Source organism: Hibiscus syriacus, unplaced genomic scaffold (genome assembly GCF_006381635.1).
Source record: "Hibiscus syriacus cultivar Baekdansim isolate YM2019G1 unplaced genomic scaffold, ASM638163v2 tig00110214_pilon, whole genome shotgun sequence".
Taxonomy (NCBI): Eukaryota; Viridiplantae; Streptophyta; class Magnoliopsida; order Malvales; family Malvaceae; genus Hibiscus; species Hibiscus syriacus.
The window spans coordinates 85,538-94,477 of NW_024062631.1; the positions used below are offsets into that span (position 1 = coordinate 85,538).

Sequence of the window (8,940 nt, forward strand, 5' to 3'; positions counted from 1 at the left end):
TGGGTTTACAGCAAAATCTCCTGCAATTGTACTCTCCAAGCAACAAACATGCATTATTGCTTAAATAATGGCATAATAGAGAAATTGATATCAAAACTATAAGATGTAAGGTGAAGATATACAAACGAGTTTTAGCACCTAGGGGGGGGGGGTTGTGTGTGCGCTTCCAGCCAACATTTTGTGAAAGATTCTTAGCTTTTGGTTGGCTCCCACACCCCCATGTGTTAAAGGTCCCAATCCCTATTTGTTTTGATGCATAAGTGCTTGTTGTTTCTTTAATTTTTCATTTTTTTAAATTAAGCCCACATTAGGTAACCTCATGTTTAAAAGGGGTGTACCAAAACCATGTGATCTGGGGGCTCTGCCTGCCCACAAAGAGGATGGCAAACCTAGCAATGATGGTGGTGGTGGGGATAACCCTTCTTCTCCAACAAATCCAACTGCACGTTGCACCCCTCGTGGCCATATTATATCGTAATCTTCCCTCGCCACCATCGACAACTACCTGACAGTTTATGTGACCCTAATACATTTGATTCATTGTCCATGGAATTTTCAGGCTTCAAATATACATTTTTCCCAATAAATTCCCTTATGCAGGCTTATAATATTTGATGAATGATGTGTTGACTTCATATATATAACCCAATTATTAGCTTCAAAGACTTGTAGCAATCCGTTATTACTTTTCCAGATTTCGCAGCTGGAATTCCATTTTGCGTGATCACCACTTTGTAAAGCAATTATACATACAATCTCCTTTTCTTGATAAGTACCAGAGCACACAAATATTATGTATACATATATATTTGGTTTGGCAAAAACTCTATTATTGTAATGGACAATAATATATATTTGCTGATTGCCCTACTTGTTCGGCCATGGTCCAAAATGTCGGGCCATCGGGGGAAACTAGATGCTCATTGCCACCATGGGTTGCAAAGAGTTGAAGGTATAATTATAAAGGATTCATTCTTTCTTTGCATTTTTTATTTGCTTATTATAAGCCACTTGTATAATCATTTCTCTAATCTTTGTAGCCCATTTTCATACACTACAACATGGGATTACACGATTTTGTGCTTCAACCAAAGTTGTTATCCCAAATTAAGAAAGATCCATAACCTTGAGAAGCCACTTTTACATATTGATAATGCTTATAATATATATCTTTTTTGTACTTAATATATGTTGACGAAACATATCGGTAAGAACATAATATAAATATATTTATTTCATTTTTAATGGTCAGCATGAATACATATTATAGTAGCATATCATGAACTAATTTTTCATTTTTCTATTCCAAATTTAAAAAAAATCAAAATTACGATATAAGAAAGTAAAGAAAAACATATAGAATACATAAGGTTGATGACTAGTACCAATGCCAGTGCTGTCACCAATCGAACAAAGAAGAAAAAAAGAGCAAAAGCAAGTGCAAGTGGCATTTGAGAGAACTTTTTTAGGGTTTACGTGAACAAAGTGTTAAAATAAAAATAAACATAATATATAAATAGATAAATAGATGAATAAACAGATAGATAGAAAGTTAGACATAGTCATAAACATTTTTCCTACAGAAAAACATAAGTAAGCACCAATGGGACATTTAATTCTGATATAGCTCAAGCCAAATAAATAAGAAAAGGTTGAAATGTTAAAGTGATATATGTTGACCGTAAAACTTACACAAAATAGCTTAAAGCTTGATTGACTTTGGGACTCAGCTGGCTTGACGTATTTGTTCTGCATCCTCAAATTCTTGGAGTTGCAGAGCGAATTCAAGTGTTTGGGCTACATCATTCATCGAGGGCCTTTAGCATCCATTCTCACGGATACAATTTTCAGCAATATTTCTCATCCAATAAAATTTTGGAGCTCTTCACATCCCGATGTATGACTCTGCGAGCTGCTCCTGAATGAAGGTAATCTAACCCATGGGCTGCACCAATTAAAATTTTGAGTGTCTTTTTCCGGGACAGATGAGCTTTTTCAGTGTTATAGAGATGATCACGGAGAGTTCCATTGGTCATATACTCATAGACAAGTATCATCTCATTGTTATCGTCGCAATAGCCGATTAGAGACACTAGATGCCTGTGTCGAAGTTGAGAAAGCAGTTGGATTTCTGTCCAAAACTCAGGTGCTCCTTGTTGGGACATCGAGGCTAACCTCTTGATTGCTACTTCACATTTTATCCTCTCGATGCAACCCTTGTAAACATTACCATATCCACCGCGCCCTACGACGAAAGCATCATCAAAGTCGTTGGTTGCTGATTGGATTTTTACTAAAGTAAAGCACTGGCATAGTTGGTCCGGTAATGATGAAGCTTTTCTTCTTTCCATGGACTTGCTTTCGTAATAAGAGTTGTTTTTTCCTCGAGAAAATCAAGAAAGCTACAAGGGAAAGTGATATTGTTGCTGTGCAGCCCAGGGCAGCTCCAATGATGGTCTTGATATGATGCGAAATTGTTTTGCCCTTCCTTTTTTTCATGTTCTCAGGTTTTGGCACCGCAAGACTTGAACCAGGTTCCGGATTTGGCACCGCAAGACTAACATCTGATTTGTTGAGTCTAAAAATCTCTAAACCGTTTAGGATTGCATCAACGAACTTTGAACCAACATCTATGGCAGGGTGTAACGATAGCCATAGAATTTGCTTACTTTGACCTTCACTTGGAACAAAAAGTGTAGTCTCTATACACCGGAATGTTATTACCGCCACTCTAATGTATCACATCGGCACCAGACTCGGCAGTTTTATTGTCCATGAATATTTCAAAGACGCGTTGGCCTTCCTCTGTTACTTGTAGTTGTGTCTCACAGAAATGGAGCCTAAGGAGATAGTTGAAGCCAGGATCGATATATAAGTTCCATGTGAGATTGTAGTTCATATTGATATATGGGTCCACGCACATTGTTCTTGACGTGGTGTGAACAATAGCGGGAGCAGTATAAGCCGGGGTTTCTTCTTTGTATTTGACTTTCATGTTAGACCAACTAGTAAACTCCTGTTGCAGCTCCAATGATATAGGGTGAATCGTAGTACCAAGTTCGAAACATGCCTGAATCACCAACGTATGCCATGGTTGCTCCCCCGACGTTTAGACGACAAACAGTTTCAAAAGTTGTGGCGTCAGGAATACCCATTGCGGTAGCATCATTTACAAAGGTTACTGAATTTTGCTTTTGGTTCTCGTACATGTTGTTTCGCATGGAAACGACTTCAATACCGTTTACAAAGGCCAAAGAGTGTGGTGATGGCAAAAAGGTGACATATAGTTTACCGGTTTCTGAGACGGGAACCATAAATTTGAACAACTATGCTTCCCCGTCATCTTCAGCAGAAATGGTTAAATAGGCACTGAAATCTTGTAGTACGTAATCATTGGCGATAACAGAGAAGAATGAAACAGTTGCATCAAAGCCAGAGTATCGAACGGGATAGAAATACAATCGGAGAAATTTAAGGCCAGCTGATACCGGAAAGCTAGAAGTGAATTTATCACGAAAAACTCTAGCAGTCATGTAAGGAAATTGAGTAACAGATTGATCATGCCTGGAGGCTTTGGACGTGAATGAAGTGTTGTTGGAATTTAAGGTGGAAAAGTTGGACCCTTCATCAGTGACCCATTTCCGGCCATCTTCTGGTTTTGGAAATGATGATGGAGCACCACAACTGAGGAGAATATAATCAGTTGGTGTGTAGGCTACTGATTCGCCACCCATAGTACTAGTAGTGGCGGAGATTTAGAAGATGAGGAATAAACACGTACACAATAAAAGTGAGCATTGCATGAGACTGAATTCAAAATCTTCCCTCTTTTTTGGGGTAGATGATTAATTAAGGGTTATAGGGAACACTAACTTGGAAGCAATTATAGGGCTGGAGAGACCAACGAAATTGATCAAATTCTAAAAAAAGTGATAACTATGTAGGTCTTCTAATGAAAACAACTGGTAAATTGTCATCTTTGGCCATTGCACCATTGTTATGTCATTTTTTCTTAGACCCTTAACAAAGTCAATTAAACTTGATTTGGCTTTTGCTAAGTTTCCATAGGATGGCTTCAAAGTTCCAAAACATAAAAGAGATGGAAGCTTGGGACCCCTGTCCCGGTGACTCATTCAATCATGTGTTTCGCGGAAATTTTCTGAAAGCTGAGTTTTGATCTCATAATTTTAATCTGATTATTGCTCAAATTTAAAATCGATATCTAATATCAATCAGGACTCGAGTGATATCTTTTATATTACACCACAAGTTCGATCTACTAATTCCAATAATTTTTTTTGATGATAAGGCGATGGAGACTTGCTTGCATTTGCTTAGTCCATATTCGAAGTGCTTACATTCCATTGGATGGTTGTAAACTTCATATAGCTCTGAAATGAAAGTGTTTGTAGTTCCCTAAAGATACTGTTAGTTGTAAACTTCATTCTCTGGTAAGTGACAACGGTTGGTTATTATACCTCTTTCTCTCTTTGCTTTCCCAGAATTTTAGGTTAAAGAATCAATCAACAGTACTCAGTAATGTTACAATGTTCCTTAGAGACACTGGATCTGTCCTTAGAGTTCATATATATCAGATTTATTATTTCTCTGGTTTTTCACACCATATACGTGGTACATTCTTAAACCTTGTCACAGACAGAAGAAAATAACATTCTTCCAAACAACAGTAACATCAACAACGAAAAACAAAACATCGTGTCTCTATGTCTTTTGGCCAGAAATTTATTTGACTCCTCGTTTGCATCGAGTATAAACAGTGCATGGCCGATAAGTCTTACCAATAGGCTTTATGCAATTCCCGTAGATATTTGCATTGCAGACTGGCGGTTTCTCCAACCCTTTATAAGAAAGATAATTTGGAGGTGAAACAAGAATCCTCTGCTCCATGCCGAATAACAATTCTTCTTCTTGGTCTTCAATGAATCCACCGATTGTTTCATCATAGGCCGTACCATTCGTTTTGCTCTCAGGAAGGTCTGCTTTTACCACACTGTTGCTCAATGGGATTAACAGCAAAGAAGCTTGCAAAAAATCCCATTGATCCTTTTTTCATCTCTCTCACAACTTATTTTCCGAATCTGTAGGACTAAATAGATATTATATTGGCAGATTATCCATAAAAAAAAGATGGAAATTGAGGATAAGCAATGAAAGGTATCCCTTCATTGATTGGTTAAGGTCTTACATTTTGTGTGTGTGTGTGTGGTGGGAGTGGGGGGTTGTGATTTTTTGTGTTCAATTTTGGTGAATGAAAATGATCGTGCTTTTCCTTGACTGGGTCAAGTTCAGTTTTTAGCATGGAAATTAAGAGTAAACTACCAATTTTCGATTGCATAATTTTCTTAAATTATGGATTTGGATAGGCGTAGTTTAAGTATGGCATATAAACAAGATAATTTCTATGTTTAGTCACTTACCTTTCAGCGTATTTTTTGTTTTGGTCACTCAACTTAAAAAAATCGATTTTATCATTAAACTTTTAAATTTCACTCTTTGATATCACTAGACTATTAAGTCTTTAAATGTTGTTTTTTTAGTAAAAACACCCCTGGAATTTTCCTCTTAACCCCCTAAAACTTTTATATCATAGAGTTTTCTTTCGAGTTTCAAGATTAAAAAGGAGAAAGATAATATATCTCAATTCTAATTGATCAGATAGTAGAGATTATAAATCATGCTAGAAATAATATTGAAGGTTTAATTTAAGTTTTATAGATTTGAAGTTGAATACAATAATAAAGCAAAATAATTATTACATTAATGACACAAAAATCTAAAATATATCAAACCACGGTGGAGAAGATTAAAAGTTTAGGTCAAGAGAATATTTTAAAAGTTAATTGACCAAGAAAGAAATGTGCTAAAAGTTGGATGAATAAAATATAATTTACCCATCCAAAGTTGAATTTTTCCATACTTTGAGAATCAATGTCTGGGTATCCCATGTGGGCTCGCAATGTTTGTCGAAACAGTCTTTTTCCGGGGAGAAAGGGACGGTCCCGTTTTGAAAATGAAATTTGAATCGATTGGTTAGTGATAAAACGTGGTTCGGGGATTCACCAGCAATCGTTGATTAGGGTGTGATTGGGCACCCAAAAATATATTTGTTATTTTTAATAAAATATTAATTTTTATTAAAAAGACAAACTTGGGGTATGCGTTACCAAAATTTGAGTTCTAGAGTCGGTTACGCGTAGGGAAGTATTAGCACCCCACAACACCCTAAATCTGTACTTAGTCGATTAATTAATTGTCTTTGCAATGAAATTTACAAGTTCGAGTCTAATTTAATTTAAGATCCCCTAAAATAACATTTTTCGAAATTTTGGATGAAAAATAATAATATTTAATTATTTCCTATCGAGAAGAACCGATCTATCATACCTTAAAACAATCAATTCTTAATCCAATCGAAATAAAAAATATTAAAATTCCATTCTAAATTTCTAAATAATAACGCCCAAAAATAATTTTTAAAGAGAAAACAATAATATTTAATTATTTTTGATCGAACATTATTTTTTGAAAACCTTTTGAAAACACATGCAAAAGTAAAATATGTTAAAAAGCCTATCAAGCAATTGATTAATTATTTATTTTATCAATATTTAATGAGAATAAGGATATTCAATTAATTAAATATCTTGAGACGAGACCATAGATTCGATCTAACTGTCTTTTTTCGATGAATTTAATTAAAAGAATACGATCTTTTTCTCAATCCCCAAATTTTTAAAAATGGATTCAATTTAATTAGTGTCACTTAACAGGATAGACTCTTATTTTAAAATTATCGAAAGTAACTTTCTTATACGTTAAGACAATTACTTTACTACAATATTAAAATGATCGAATATTACCCTTAGTCAATTTATTTAGATGCAAGTCAAGTGATGCTTATGAAGATATCATAAGAGATAATAAAAAATGAATTACATCTAGACCTATATGTACAAATAAGCAAGCTTATAAAAACATGTAAGAATTAAGTTAAGTAACATGCTATTTTTGCGTAAATCAAACTAACTAAGATTTAAAGACCTCAAACAAACATATTTATTGTAAATAATATATATATATATATATATAGAAGATAATACATGTGGTATTAATAAATGAAATATGACATTAAACTTAACATGGAAAGGTTTAATAAAATACATATATATCACAACATTCGTGAAACATGGTAAATAAAATATATAATTTTTCATTTTTTGCATGTGTTTAAAAATATTGCCATTTTCCATTGTAGTATAATATATATATATATATATGGTACGAAAGTTACCTAATATGTAAAAAATAGGTCATAAATAATTTAGGTAATATAATATAATATAAGATCAACTTATACATATATATAAGGAAAAACCTTAGCTTTAAAATTAATTCACCGTAATAAAGGTGAAATTGTTTCAAAAATAGAAAGAACCCATAATATGTGCATTAAAATCTACAATAAACCCAAATATTATGCATGAATAAAATTGTGGTATTTAATACAAGGCACCTCGTATACAAAGAATGCATGTTTTGAAAATAAATGAGTAAAATTTAAAAATTGACAAAATAATAACGTAAAATATAGGATGAATAAATTTAAAGAGACAAGAATTAAGGGCCCGAAAGATAAAGGTACAAACTTCACCTAGGGACAAAAAACGATATTAAACAAAAAAATTAAGGCATGCTTAAAAATGGATAAATATTATTTTCAGTCCTTACAAGTGACCTTTTTGTAAACAAGGTTAAACGTAGAGGGATTTATGAAGAAATTTAGCCCGAAACTATTCCTATATATACAACTTTTTAGCTTTTTTTTCATTTAATACAAAACTAAGAAAAAAAAAATTGAGAGCTCTCTCTCAAAACACTTGGCCGGTCACTCACCAGCCACCATACGTTTCCCCGACCGTCGCCTGAACACCACTCCGGCCACCCTACACGGTGGTCGGACCTCCTAAACTCAACCAAAACTCCTCAAAACGCTCATCCCACTATTCCTAACCTAGATCTAGGGGTAAAACTACCTAAAACTCCCTTTAACAAACCCAAAAAGGTCATTGAACCTTTCGACTTCCTCACCTCCGGCGACCAGCGAAGACGTATCGACTTCCCTCTGACTCAGGTAACTACACTCCCTCTTAGGCTTTGATTTCGTTTGCATGCAAGAGATTTATTTTTTATATATATAATTTTATTCGAAACAGTGAAAACAAATAAAATAAAAATATACCTCGAAAGTTTTGATTCTGCTTCTCTTATTGCTTTTTGATTTCAGAGTTCCCCTTACAATGTTTATGATTCGGGTATTTATAAGCCCTGATTACATTTGTTTTTGATTTCTTCTGTAAATCTCGTGACTACACTGAAGTCCAAATGTTTGTGTATGTCTTGGTACTCGGTTGTTCAGTGATGTTCTGATCTATGCTTCTGGCACTGCAGGGACCCTGATCGGTGACAGCGACGGTGGCAGCCGACTGGTGGAGAGAGGCGGTTGATAGAGGCTCGATCTGGTCCGTTGGATTGGTCCAGATCCGATGGCTCTCGTGGAAGGCGGCGCCTGAAGGGTTCTGGAAACCTTATCAGAAACCCTAAATGAGTTTAGGGTTTCCCTTTGGGCTTGGATCGGTTATGGGCCTCAAATGGGTCTTGGGGTTGGGCTTGTCTGGTTGAGACTTGGGGGCTCTGGACTGGTTGAATCTGTTGTAATTTGGGCCCAATTATTTTGAATCCTGCAATAATAATAATAATAATAATAATAATAATAATAATAATAATAACAGTAATAATAGTAATAATATAAAAACAGGACAAAAAAACGAGTGTCGACAATGTTAATATTGTCATAATTCTCAGCTTTGTGCCATTGTTTCACTTTCTCTTGCAATGTTTCATGCTCTTATCTTTAGTAGT

General features: G+C 34.8%; 1 pseudogene; it reads right to left on the bottom strand.

Annotated features, from left to right (window-relative positions):
• Positions 1 to 1,847: 1,847 nt before the first annotated feature.
• Positions 1,848 to 5,059, bottom strand: LOC120113987 (annotated as a pseudogene).
• Between the last annotated feature and the right edge of the window lie 3,881 nt (positions 5,060 to 8,940).